This window comes from Acyrthosiphon pisum, chromosome A1 (assembly GCF_005508785.2).
Source record: "Acyrthosiphon pisum isolate AL4f chromosome A1, pea_aphid_22Mar2018_4r6ur, whole genome shotgun sequence".
NCBI classification, from domain to species: Eukaryota; Metazoa; Arthropoda; class Insecta; order Hemiptera; family Aphididae; genus Acyrthosiphon; species Acyrthosiphon pisum.
In genome coordinates, this window is record NC_042494.1 from 141,184,063 (window position 1) to 141,199,679 (window position 15,617).

The 15,617-nt window shown below is 32.9% G+C and overlaps 1 protein-coding gene across 6 annotated transcripts in view; it reads right to left on the bottom strand.

The window, feature by feature from the left end:
* Positions 1-15,482, bottom strand: part of LOC100163095 — a 67,963-nt gene extending 52,481 nt beyond the window's left edge. For 2 of the 6 annotated variants that reach the window (XM_008184004.3, XM_008184010.3), the window contains exon 1: positions 14,673-15,481. The gene's annotated coding sequence lies outside the window, so the exon portion shown is untranslated. Of the gene's footprint in view, positions 1-398; positions 993-14,672 lie in introns of those variants that run through there. The other 4 variants (XM_008184008.3, XM_008184009.3, XM_008184007.3 and 1 more) reach the window with 3 other exon arrangements.
* Positions 15,483-15,617: the final 135 nt, after the last annotated feature.

Sequence of the window (15,617 nt, forward strand, 5' to 3'; positions counted from 1 at the left end):
CGCGCACGCACGCAGTCACACACATACACATATACACACACTCCGACATTACACCAAAGGTCTCCTCGGCTTGGCAATAACAAAAAAAAATAAATAAACTTTCGCTCGCTGGTCAACCTATATTCCGTAGTATTAATCTGTGTACACGCACGCAGATACACGCGGGTAGTATACATTATATATGACGTGTACATATAATTACTCGGGTGAAGAGCTATGCGCAAGCACGTACCTATATAAGAACCCTCCTCTGCAACGCAAATCAACGGACAGCGTTTTACCATCATATACACCGCACCTGTCGACGCATTAAGAAATAATATTATGCAAACGCATTATATTATATTACGAAGTACAACACGTCCACATCATCGTAATATATGCCCTCCCCAGTATACCTGCGATCGCCTGGATCTGACGGACATCTGCCTGTCGCCGTGCGACGACGTCGACGACGACGACCGCATAGCGCTCGGGTGTATTCCCATCGCGTAGTAATGGAACACCGACACCGTATGATCCCGACGACGATAAGACGACAATGACGATCAGCGTTTGATCGAGACGAATAGCACACACACGGTGTTAGATCTGGCCAACCGCACACTTTATATACTTTTGCCACTATATAATTATTATTGTCGTGTGTAGTGTAGAAATATAATGTAATTTATATATTTATTACTGCGTACACGACGATCCCTAAGCACGTCACGTTAGACCTTTACCGTGATGACGTATATTTCCGATGATATTACCCGACGAGAGCACGCGAACACACACACACGGTCTTATATTATTATATATACACACTTCAACGCGCGCGGAATAATAAGAACAATAAAACAAACAAATAAATAAATAATAATAATAAAAAAAAAATTAAAAAAAATAGCGCCGAACACTGTCCACGCCCCAAGGTGGCCGACCGGAGGACACGCAGGGTGTGTCGGACGTGTACGCGCGACAACTCTCGAGTGTGGTGCCTCCTCCTCGGGCGCGCGATGTAGGAGAGATAGATGCGGCGGCGGCGGCAGCGTCGAGCCAGGCCGCGTGCGCGCACCGATCGTCGTCGCAGTCGAATATATATTAGTAGTATCCGTTGCCGCCGCCATCGTCGTCGGCAGATCGCTCCACATGCTCAGCTCGGCGCTCGCGGTGAGATGCTGAACGACGCACAGCTGACGGCCCGTCCGACCGACAAACTGACCGACCAACCGACCCATCGACCGACCGACCGACCGGAAGACAGACCGACCGGCAGACGTAGTGGTAGCGATAGTGACGGCGGTGGCGACGGCGGTTGCGGCTGCTGCGGGGTCCAGTCAATGAATAGCGTATACCTACACAAGGGCGTGTGTCCCGCGGAACAGCCGCCACAGCCGCCGCCGACCCGTGGCCATCACACGCCCTATCTGAATAATAATAAAATGTCACGAGCTCCGACCGCGCACCGTTTGTGTACACTTACGCACATACGATTTTGCGAACGTGACAATATTATTCGACTATTTGACTAAACATTCGACTAACATGTTATAAAATATATCCGATGGGTACGTAAAGGCCTGCGCCACCGGATACGTATCCGATGTCACATGGTGTGCTTGAGTGCAATTGAGGGAGGGGAGGTTAAGGGTGGCTTAGCCGTGCACCAACTCAGCTACTGTAAGCTAAATAGTAAATATATTGTTGTGATTATTCCTGTGAACTTATTGTATTTTTCGTTAAAACTGTATAAGACTGATTGAGACAGCTCCACTATTTTCACTATCTTTCACTATCAACAATGCAAATTCCCATTTAGCAAAACCAATCGTTAGCACTATTTCCTCATCATTTTTATATTTTATCTTGTAATTTATTTTGTTGTAGACAAGTGTATGTGAGATGAAAACCCCCCCCCCCCCCATTAGCCAATCAAGACAAGTCGGGTAATAATGTCGATGTATCAATAAAATGTGGTGTAAAAATCTAGTAAGATGTAAAAATTGGTAAAGGTAAAATAAAGGGGTCTTCCATGGGTTTGCTGATTTGTCATAAAGTTGTTCAGACCTCTTCTCCCCACACACACACGCACACACACACGACAAGAAAAATTTGAAATTGCGCCTGTGGTGGTGTGTGATGTAGACTTATATACACTACTATATACATGAACCACTGCATCGATCTACAGTATTATACTACACATGTAAGCGCGTGCCGTACATAATATATTGTATTATGTAAATATATATGTACGATTTACGTCGGCGGTGCGTGTACACGTGCGGAAATAAATAAAAAAATAATAATAAAACGCGCGCGCTGCAAATGATTTATCGCGTTTAATATCGCATGGGCTTGTGCGCGTGCGTGTGTGCACTTAAATATCGCTTTCCGCTCAAACAATTATTATGATATAAGATAACTTGCGTGAACACAAAAACGTTTACGAATTATTATTAACATTCTCATTTGCCAGTATATATGGTATAACGCGTTGACTGTTTTATTTCGTACGCTGCACGCGATTCGAACCGATGCCGACGTGTCTATTATAATTTATAGGTATAAATAGGTAGGTAGGAAAAATTTACGTTTTTACGGTGTTATCGTGTTTTGGTACTCACATACGGTAACCCCCGCATCTTACATACTAGGTATCAAGGTATCGTATACATTTTAAGTTTTAATTAGTGATTCGCGAATTACATCGATTTGTTTTTATTATTGCCCGGGACCTCACATGCCCTTATATTATACTTATACTATTTAACATATCGTACCTATTTATTATCCGGACAACAATAGAGAATATCACTATCACCAAATATACGCGTATACCTAATATGTAGGCCTAATTACACGCATTGAAGTTAAACTAAAAGTATATGACTAGTTAATTTTTGATTATTTATTTTCACCCCTATTAGCATATTATCCTCGGGATTCACTGCATTACGTCATAATATCGATCGTAACATATTAAATTAAAATAACATATCAACAACTAACGAGAACCTAGAATAGTATGTTTAAGTATCAAATGACTAAATGAAAACATCACACTGCTTAAACATAGTCACATTCCCCCTTTTTATAAATAGCTGCGTGTGCAGTGATTCAATCATAAAAACATAATAAATCTACGTAGTCTGAAAGCTAATTAATAAATATTATACCGTCAACATTAGTTACTTACAATATCGATGTTGAAAAATACTTTTCGAATTGATGCTTTATAGTCTGCCGATTTATTGGTACATAGGAAAGATGTTTTCCTTTATAATTAGTATACCTACGTATGTATGGTGTGTCTAAATAAAGGGTGCGTGTCAGTGGGTTCAGACTAATTTTTATGTGAGTTTCTAAACTAAAAATTAGTGACAAAGTAATAAAACTAAGTATATTTTATTTCAAAAAAACATAATTTTGATTTTTTCAATCAAATTTCTAAATCTTATAAATAACATTAGGTACTTGAATATTAAACTTACATCGAGAATGTAGTTGTATGGTTAATTTGGATTTAGATGCCGTAACGGGAAATAATAATAATAATAATAATTTATTGCTATAGAATAACAGATTTTTCAGTAAATCACGAAAATAAAAAACAATGATATATGAATCTAGCTTTGCTCTTTACTAAAGTAGAACCATTTTTTTAAAAGCAACAGTACCTACTAATATAATCTAATATCGTAGAAATACGAATTACAAATACGCGTTGATTCACAGCCTAGTGTCTATGACAGTGATGATGTAAAACTATAATAAAGTTAGTTTAAATTTCATGTTAATATCATATTACCTTTTCAATATTAACATGAAATTTAATCGGCAACAAAATTGTCTATCTTGTCCATTTCAGTGTGTGACGTCCACAGCGCTCTATAATTCGTCTGTATCCACTCACATCATTTATTCATGACATTAACAAAATACCAACATTTGACACCCAAATAATCCAATCCCTCACACAAAAAACCCACGAGAACCAAAAAACAAAATCCTATGTCAACCACCAATTTATTTTATTTTATTTTATTTTACATACATTACGGGCTACTCATTGGCGTAGCGTGATGATTTTTTTTTTTGGGGTGGGGGGGGGGGGCTATGGCCTCTTTTTTTGTGGTATATCGGAACTTCTTGTGACTTACTATTCGCAATAGCTCTACACCTAATGATTCGGATACAGAACATAATGTCCTACAAATATAACTATGGAAAAATATGGAAAAGCGTTTAATAAAACCTAGTGTGTTTAGGGACTTACAGATGACGTGTCTCGATGTCGGAATTAGAGGTTAGGGGGATACCCAAATATTTTCTGATAGACGCTCTTGTTAGAGAGTAGTCCTTTGAAGACAGGCACGGATCCAGAGCAAAATCTGGGGGGGGGGGCAACAATTTTTTTACAACACAAATCCAATTATAATAAAATATTATACTTTTTTCTTAATTTAAAAATGTTGTCATAATAGTAGATATAGGTAATCAATGTAATGAATAAATTATTGATTATTTAATATTTAAGCGACAATGTGAAAAGAAGTTTAGATTTTGTTTATATGTTATTTAATATTTAGTATTTAAATTATGGTGTCGTGACCATTTAAATTAAATATTCCTTAATTACCCTAAATATAACGTCAAGTAAGTAAGTGTCACTAATGGGTGGCTTCTTCTTCAAACAATCCATGTTTTTTTAAACTCTTATCTTATACGGTTATTATGCAAAATGTATAGATTGTGTATGTGCATTTGTAAAATAAAAAAAGTATTTAAATTAATAAAAAAATATGTCTAGGGGGGGGGGGGCTGGGCTCCTGTTTGAAGAGTAGTAAACATTTATGGGAGACGTGTAAAAGATATATCACCAACGTTTAATGATAGTTCATTATTATCCAACCAAATAGCTCAGCTGTTGAGTTTGTTTTGAAGCCAGAGAAAATCATCTTTAGAATCGATTTGTAGTCATCTCAAATTACGTAACATTAAAATTAATCGAAACTTGAATAAAATATCGGTTAATAACTGAACACTCGAGCTTCAAAATATCATGACAGCATGACACATTATTTCTATGCTAGTTTAATATATACTATGTATATTTCTTAAATTTGGCCCTTTTTAGCCAATTGGCCCGAAAGAAATGTCAATTATTATTATTCGTTATTTACTTTTTAGAAGGTATGTCGTCGTAAAATAATGAATTATTATATGCAAGTACCATTAAGTAATAACTACTTCTAGTAATGGGTTATATATTGTAAGTATAATATTATATGATTATTGTTAAGCAAATGTACTATAAAAGTGCAGTACGTATATAACCAACCGATGAGCAATAACCAATTAAACAGTCTGTTATATTCATTAAAAATGTTTTAATTTACTTAACTGTAAACGTAGTAAACAAAAGTTGTAATAAAGACACTTGTCAGAAATGGTTTAAAAAAAAAAATATTTCTGAAAGATAATTTAGTTTTGTATACGACAGGAATAATGACAACAATAAATTAGCGTTACAAACATTGCATTGTCTTATGATATTGTTACTAAACCGACCATTATATACCCACCATAACCTCCATACTATAATATAATAGGTTAACTGGGGGTAGTGCACCAGCGACGACAACGACGTAGTCTCTATACAAAGATTCCAGCCAAGTGGCAGTCACACCGAATTGGGCGCTTATATGTGCGGTGTAATCGACGTAATCCAAGCGACCTATTAATAATATTAAAATGGTGACCCACCCCGTAATCTTATATGATTTTTAGTAAAATCTACTAGATGATGATAAGTAAAAAATTATTAACAAATGCAACAGTAAATTAAACGATGTGTAGGTACCTAAACTATTTTATTTATAGACCGTAAGAATGAAATTTGATTCGCGTTATAACACGACATCTCAGTCTTGAATAAAATATGTTCATAAATATGATGTGCCTATTATAATTTAGAATGTATATTAATTATTAAAATATACCTACAAGCAATAAGCATTAAAAATTTAAACCTACTATAATAGTTATCATATTATTAATTATGTAAAAAGCATACATCATTTTAGACTTTTGTATCATTAACTTATTTAATTATTGTATATAGGCGTTAAGCATGTCTTATACATTATAAACAACTCACGCAGGTGATTCCAATAGCCGTTGTTAATAAATACCTACGTAAAAACGTAATCCGAAATAATTCCGAATAAAAGATTTCAAACATCAATTGCTCTTATTCTAAAAAGGTTCATTTCGTCGGACTCGGTATATGTACATCATGACTTATTTTATTTTCGATCAAGTACCTACCTTAAACAATACAGTTAAATATTATTATTATTACTAAATATTAATTCAGTACAGGTATACTCGTATAATATTTTTTAAATGTTTGATAAAAATAAAACCATCACCCAAGAACCTATACTATATTTTTTGTTATTGTTGTTTTTTTCGTAATATATATATATATATATAGTTAAGCAATCAATTGTGTTTTTTTTTCTTGCTCACTCGCTGAAAATGCTTGACTCGCAATTTTTCATTGACGCATAATGGAAAACGTGTGGATTATAATACCTTTATTGAAAGCGATTAAAATCAGAAAATGTCAACCACCAAAGTTATAATTTTCATCTCTTGAAAATCGAATTTAATGTTTATATAGCTTAAAACTAAGATAAATAATTACTCTATTCTTTGAAGTGCGTATTGTAATATATTCAAAACATAAAGATAAGTAAAACTCGATCCAAATACCCAGCAGTCAGTATCATGTAGACTTTAATGAATATAGAAGTAGTATAATAAAGAAATGTTAGCAATAAATAATAATACATCAACAATAATACCAATATATTATAATATATTAATATACCATAAAAAACACTCCACATAGTTGCACACACATTATAATATTATAATATTATAATATTATAGAATTTATCACCACATGTCAATACATGTAAAGACGTCCATGAACTTGGCCCACCAACATTAACATACCAATATCACAAATTATTCGCAAAATATTGGCATAATTTTCATATTGATATGTCCAAGTAGGTGAGCAAAGTTCATGGGCGTCACGTAAAGTGTGATATATTAGCGCAGTGATATTAAATACATCAAACTCAATTATTGTATAAAGTTATTATTATTATTCGATAATTATTTACTAACAAATTAAATTGATGAATCTTGTGCCAAATCAGAAAATAAATGTCTTTCAACTAAACAAATCAAATAGGTACATACGTATTTTGGCACATAGCAGCGATGTAATGTCATATAATTGTCATCATCTGTGCAAGACTACACAGACTGAGTGATAAGTGTAACCGCGTGTCCGCGTACTTATACGTTTTCCTTGTACAAAGTTCTCCAGCGATATCCGCTCGAAAATGGGACAATTTATTGTTGATCCCGAACGATTCTTATGGAGTCAATAGATTTATGTAATTAATTATTGTTAACATTATTGTTAACAGATTCAATAAAAAAATTAATTGGATATATCTTCTGGACTACGCCGTCGTTAAATTAATTATTTTTATTTTAATAAATTTTACAAACTTTAGATACTGAGTGAAATGATGAATTAATTGGTTTTACAATGTATTGTTTGTGTGCATGTGTGCCGTGTGTGTGTACCTACGTGTTGTATAGTAAAAAACCACTTCGATCTTCAACTTTGAGGAGAGTTAAAAATTGATTCTAGTTGGTACTAAAGGGGGTCAAACATTCCGAGTACTTTACAAAATAATCAAGAATTTTTGTGTTAACCAGTTTTTGACAAATTCGAAATTATTTTGTTACAATTCAAAAATGAATAACTGGAGAAACTAAAAACGTTGAAAACTTGAAACATGATACCACTTTTAAAATATTCCTTAAAATATATGCAATGTTCCTCGTAGTTTGTTATTACAGCAACCTAACAATGCCAAATTATATAGGAGTACATAGTTTTTTTTTTCATACTGCACATTTCAAGTTCAAATTTTTACAAAATTAGATATTTAAATGAAAAACTATGACTTTTGTTATTTTGTAGTAATATCTAAAATATTGTTCAAGTGGAAACTATTTTCCTCTACGTATATTATTATTTATTTTACACAGTGACATTTTCAAAATCTTCAGATTAATTATTTTAAGCTCTTTATTCCACGAACCTATTCACACCGTTCTATGGTACGACACATTAGTATTGACTTGTATAATAAGTTCATAACTACTAGTAATATTAAATAAAACCATATCATTATATGGGTAACTACTCGGATAACTATAAGATTTTTTTTTGATAAAAATAAGTTCAACCTACCCTAATTCTAATATGAAAAAAAAATACTACATCAATATAGATATATAGTAAAAATAAGTAAAATATCCTTAGAAATAAGGCTGACGGTCCGTCTTCGCTCACAATCGTCTTTTATACCTATGCAATGATTTATCATTGAATTTAAATTTAACACATCCATTACAGTTACCTATACTCAATGCCGAAATACACTCGACACTTAGGTACTATACAACAGCGAGAACCCAGCTAGAAAATGTTATCTGGTTAGTGTACAATGCGAAATAAAATGAAAAATGAGTTTGTTGAATTAGAAAATTCTCAGTACTTTAATTTATTCGGAAAAAAACCAAAAAAACTAGAGCAGATTGGGAATATTTCCTCAAACCAATTGTCTTCAAAATCGATTTTGTGCAGAGTGAGCTCACCGTTTTTTTCTTATACATCATTCTTAATTATTTGTTAATTGTTTTTGATAATTTAATTTTGTTTACATCACATGATTAATTCTAATACTACAATTGTAAGAACGAACCAAATACATTAAACATTGTTTTTAATAAATCTATAATTTAATATTCCATTCTGCAATTTAACAAGCATTAAAACTTAATTTTCTGTAATAGGTAATCCTTTAAACAAGGAAACTGTTACTAGATGTATGCACAAGTTGTATTTTTAAATTTATTTTTCTTCTTATTGACATATTTTGGGTTATTTAAAGTGCTCTCAAAGTTCAACTACTTATTGGGAGATTGGAAACAGATGATACTATAATTTACAAACCAAAATATTTCCGTTGATAGGCTTAATTTTTTATGACAGTGATATCAAAGTTTAAAAGGTATATTAAGCTGAGTTAACAAATTACAAGTTTATTATAGTCTGCATAATCGTGGATATTTAACTATAATATGTAGAGATTGGCGATACTAAAATAGTAAAATGTATTTCATTATTTAACGTCGTTTGACATGAGTATATGACCTTGACTCCTGCAGGTATTCACAACGTTTCGGGTTAATAATCGCTGTTGTAATTCTGTGTGAATTCCACTTTTGTATTTGTGCGCATTTGTCCCAAACCTATAAGACACGAGTTGTAGCTATAGTCAAGTCCCCGATAAATCTAACCTCAATAACTCAAGAAACTTGAAAACTCGAATTTTTTTTATTCCCCTGGAAAATTCTTCCCCTATAATTTAGTTAGATACGTCAACTAATACAAATCTCGAAGCGAATTGTTATCCCCTTCAACTTCGAGTTATCTCGACTCAACTGTATTATAATATATCATATCTACGCTTTTGTGACTCCTTAGTGATGAGAGAAGGATCAAGTCTAAAAATACGACATGGCTATGGCATACATTAAACATAATATTATGTTTAAATAATCTATAGCTATGGAAAATAATATTATAATAGATAATAATCTAAGACTATTAAGTATTTGCATAAAAATGTACGTAGAGATATTGTAATTTGTATTGTCTATTGTTAAAATTAATTGATATTAGACATGTATATTGTTTTAGTGGAGAATACATACATTTTATTCAGAAGAATAAAATCACTCAAAGTTAATAAAAAATAGTCAATAATCTACATAATATAGTTTAATCACTATTATATAAGTAAGTAGGTACACGGGTAGATAAAATATTTGTCAATAACTTAAAATAATAGTGGGTAATTATTTTGATCATAGTGTTGTAATTAAGTATTTGGAAAATAATAAATGTATTTATTATTATTATTATTATTAATCGAGGTCAGAATATCTAAATAATATTATATAACTTTGGTATTATATCGAAAACTATAGAAACATACAATAAAATGTAGACATTTTGAATTTTTAAGATTTTTAAGATTTCTACTTAATATATTATAAATTATACATTTATGATTTATGGGTTATATCATAAAATTAGTATTCCAATCAACATTTCAAAATACAAATTCGTTTCAATGAGCCCCTAAAATAGCCAGTCACCTGTACTCCAGGTCCCCCTTGTGGGGCCCTGCTAATATAACATTATTATACTATGTGAATATAATATACTGATATGTAACGACGACTGTCGAGTGTGAGCATTGGCGGACTTAGTCACTCTTCCAAAATTGATCTCGACAATTTAACATAACTTGTTGTCTTATACAATATTTTGATGATATTATGCGGGTCTCAAGTACCCCTTCTCCCTCTTATCACCTAATCTTCGAAGATAATTTAGACAATTTACAGTCATATATATATTGAGTTTTCGGACGTGCTTATCAATAAAAACGAAACATCAGTTGGTCAGCTATCCGTGGTGGTACAAAGTAAATTAAGCGAAAAACTATGGAAAAACCACGTCATGGATCATTAACGAGGATGGGGTATAAACTATAAATATGGTAACGTCGACGTTGCGCCAAGTGAGTCATCAGTAATTTAAAATTGTAAATTGTTTGTACTTATTAAAATACTTATAACTCGCTTTAAAATTAAAATATAATAAAAAGCCTATGTCATTGCCTTTATCTTACCTTTAAATTTTACAAGAGGTCAATTAACTAATTTTTAAACTAAAGAAGATAAACGTAATCGTCTGAGCGTAAAGTTTACTATGTTACGCACTTGTAAGATAGACCAAACAATATGTAACGTCCCCTTAAAACAAAACGATTAAACGAGACATTCGAACCCACGAACACGGTTTTTGATTTTTACAAAATTATTTCTGCACTTAATTATTTAATTGATATATAAATAATAATAAGAGTTAGACAGTTAGTTTCAACTTTTTTCATAAGAAAATATTAATTGTTCGTTCACAATACCATGGCCATGCGGGTGTTTGCTACACGGTACGCGTATTATTATAATACAGAATCGGTGACCGATTGGTCTGGAGTGAAGTTCGGGGGTGTGGGTAGATTATAAAAGTTATACAATACTCTTCCGCGATACCTACTATCTATAATTAGTAATTACTATGCTCAGTGGAACCCGATTCATACGCTCCTCGTGAGCTAATTATTGACTTTAATGGAGTATTGTTTTGAAAATAAAGACATTAAGGGAGCTGGAACGTAATCAATTCTAAGGAGTAAAAACTAGGCATTTTATATTTCTGTTTATCTGGGTCTTGTGTATGTGTTGTAAGTAGATGAACATTAGTGTGTGTAATTCGTAGTACCGATCACGTTGTATAGTGGCATTAAGTGTGAAACGAGTCTATACGTCTGTCATTTTGCTAACGCGCATGCACAAGTCACCATTTATTGCTTTATAAAATGACAAACATTTTTTTTCAAAAACTACCTCTGACTTCTGATCACTACGCTCAGTAGGATGTTCCGATTTAAAATTTTGCAAACAGATTTGAATTCTCCTCTAAATTTACTATGCTTTAACTGTCGTACATTTTTCATATTCTATATCAATGTATTTAAATTTGAATTATGAATATGTTCTATTTTTCCTGTTTTTGTTAGTAAATTTCTAAGTAAAAAATAAAAATCAGAAAAATGAAATTGTCAAAGCATAGATAATTTAGTGTCAAATTCAAATTTGCTTTCAAAATTAATATCGGGACATTATATTGGGCGTAGTGATTGAAGTCGTGAACTATGTTTTCGACCAAAAATAAATCAAGCTCCAGCCCCCTTAATACGCACCCCTGAAAGAATAGTGACACAAATCAAAATATCAAAATGTTGGGAAATCAACTTTTAATGTTTTATTATGTAATTTAATCATTATAAATAGGATTTTTAATTTATTTTTATTTTTCAATCTTATATTATTCTCACCATTGTATAGTTTACTTGCATATGTTTAAAATAATAATTTAAGTACCATTTTATCTATGTTTTATTGTAAATCTAATTTCAGTTTGACTTGTGTCATTACTTCTGCTTGGAAAAAAAATATTTTATGTGGCCGTACATCATAATATATTTTTTTCTAAGCAGAGATAATGACACAAGTAAAAAAAAAATCAGATTTATAAAAAAACAAAGGTGAAATGGTACTTAAATTATTATTTTAAGTATCTATACTAAAATACAATGGATGAAGTTCTGCAAATTTTGATGGTAATAACTCAAAAAACGTATTTTTTGAATTGTGTCACTATTCTTTCAGGGGTGAAAAACACAACTATTATAGTTGTGTTTTGTTTCATCATATTATTCCAAAATGTATTTCATTAAAATTTTTTTTTTTGATGGGTGAGTAACAACTTTGACCTTTGACCTTCTTTTCCGTTACCTCCAGCTACCTCCCTCCCCCCCCCCCAACGATGAACTCTCAAATACGCCCCTGATCCCAACTACAGTGGTACAGCGATTACATAATATGATAACTAATATAATACAAATAGGTACACGACGCGTAGTACCTACGCACGGAAGACCACGATACCAAACCAAGAAATAATTTTTTGCCATGCACGTATATAATGCTTTAATACTAAGTAGATAAGGGAGATGGGATAATCTGAGAATATCATAATTTGTTTAACGATAGGTGTAGTGTTTTAACCATTTTTTTTTACCAATTTATGTAGGTACTATATAGTAGGTAAAGTGGTACAATATAATATTATAATGTGTATTCCTACGATCGTATTAATATTACCTACCTATGTATAGTTATTATAGTTACTTATATATAGAATGTCAGAAACGTATAAACATTATTAGAATGGGTTTTTGAGTTCGGAAAGAACTTATTCGCAGTGAAAAACAAATCCACTTGATTTATTTTTTGATTTTTTGGAACATGATAGCAGAATAAATTTCGCCTTAACAAATAAAACGAAACTGAAACAATGTGTTTCTTTTGGTTTGACGTAAGCTTTGCAGTTTTTCATTATTTTTTTTGTTATATATAAATACTTCAAATATAGGTGGAAGATTAAAAGTAAAAGATACAATACAATATCAAAATAATCAGGAGAAAAACGAATTTTTACGCAAAACCAATTTTAGACAAAATTTATTTCGTTTTTTTTTTTTGTAATTCAAAAATTAATTACTGTAGTACAAAGGTCCTCTCATTGATTTTGGATATAACCAAATATTAATTTTGTCAATTACTTTCGGGCCACATACATTTTTTTATTAAATATATTAATTGGCATAATAATGGAAATAATTAATTTTATGTTTAAAAAAATATATTCAATTTTACAAACATTCACATTTACTAGCATAAATTTAAAAAAAAACTCGAAAAAAAATTACTATTGACTATTATTGTAGTAATGTATTATAATGTGTAATAATGTAGTTTATTGCATTAACTAATTATTTATTTTTTGATTTTTTTAGTTTGAATATTTGATATCATATATTTTAACGTTTGTGCGGACTAACACGTAACCTCTCTGTTTCTTGCAAAATATATTGCATATTTGTATATAGCCACAAGAATGTATATTTTTTATTTTTTCACACTTTTGGATGTAGAATTTAATTTTAGTATGCAGGCCACAAACATAATATTTAGTAAATGGGCCGCATTGTAGGAACCACTGCGTACATTTTTCACCAAATATTTATATGTATTAGTATTTTATAGACATTATAATATGATTTTCAAAATATTTTGTGCTATTATTTATAGTTGAAACTATCTACTTAATTCTGTTTTTTTTTTTATTTATATTCATGATAAAAAATTTTAATACATAACTCGATTTAATTCGTAAAAAATATTTAAATCTATACAGGTACAAGGTACATTATTAATTTCTAGTTGAAAAAGAATTGACCACCTATTGGCTATTTCCATTTAAGTTATTTAAGTTTAAGCATTGAATAAATATAGAAAACCGTTATTTTTAAACTTACATTGGGGGAACAGGCACACTAAACAATTTCTTATTCAATGCAATTTTTTATTGTTATAATCACTGATTTGACGTACCTTTTTTTTTTTTACTGTTATCAATTCATGTTTCTATATAACGACATTTTAGTATTTTACCCAATGATAGTATTCGGAATACCTACATTCTATGTGCATGGACGCTCGTGGCTCATCAGAAGGTACATTACAGAGACTATCAGAATGATTATATATATAATAACAATTTTTTTTTTCATAAGTCATAACCGTTTGGTCATTAAGTTTGATAATGGTTTCGTGTACGTTAACGTCACTTAAAAAGTTCGAATACTGGTCGATGGTTTTGTCCCGAGGGTGAATCGCGTATGCCTCCCTCGACCACCCCGATGTGGGACGCCCATGTTTAGCATATATATATAGGTATACCCTGGCTCTCATTTCATAACGTATTATAATTTATTGAGCAGTGATGTGATAACTGATAACGACAAAACACAACTCACGCGTCTCGTCCGGGGGCGATAGGGGAGCGGCGGCGGTTGCAAAATTTGTGGCGGTGGTGCGTTTCTCTCCTACGACGACGACGCCGGCAGCGGCGGTCGGCTGCACAAAAACGACGTCGGTGGCGGCTGCTGAGATGGTGGCGGCGGCGGTCTCGTGTGATGCACGGTGTGAACGACACGCGACATAATAATATTATAAAGATGTATATATTATATATTATACGCAACCCCAAGCGAAACGTTTAAAATTAAATTGATAAATGTATAATATTATAATAATAATAATAATAACGGTAATAACAATATTATACGAACCGCTATTATACTAATAACGCACGACGACGACGCCTACGGCATACAAGTATACGACGAAGACTGGTCGGTCGCGCGGCTTTTGCGGCGCGTACCGTACGCACGGACCATTTAAAACGACGATAATTTTAAACGGTGGTGAAGGTGGCGGAGACGACGATAATATTTCTATTAATAATATATCACATTATGTATCGGACGCCGCGGTGCGCCCCCACTGATCACACTGTCTTCCCCGCAATACACACACACCCAAACGCGCGCGCAATATAATATTAATAATAAATAACGGCAATAGTATAGTAATAATAACGGTGCTGATGATAATACGACTGCGGGACCGCTCAGAGAGTGATAGAGAGAGACACCCGACCCGCCGGCACGCACCGCTACTAACTCTCCTGTACAACAGTCCGCGTCGGCGGCACACGACGCGAAACGCGCACGGCGGCAGCGGCGGCGGCGACGACGGCAGCGGCACGTTCGCGCTATCGCAGCCCGCGACGACAGTCCGTAAAGTAATCCGGGGATTTTCCCGTCGGCGTGCCCCAGGATTTTACACCGCCGCCGCGACGTGCAGTCTCCCCCCTTGAGGCGTCTCCTCGCCACCCACACCCACCTACCGTACGTGGT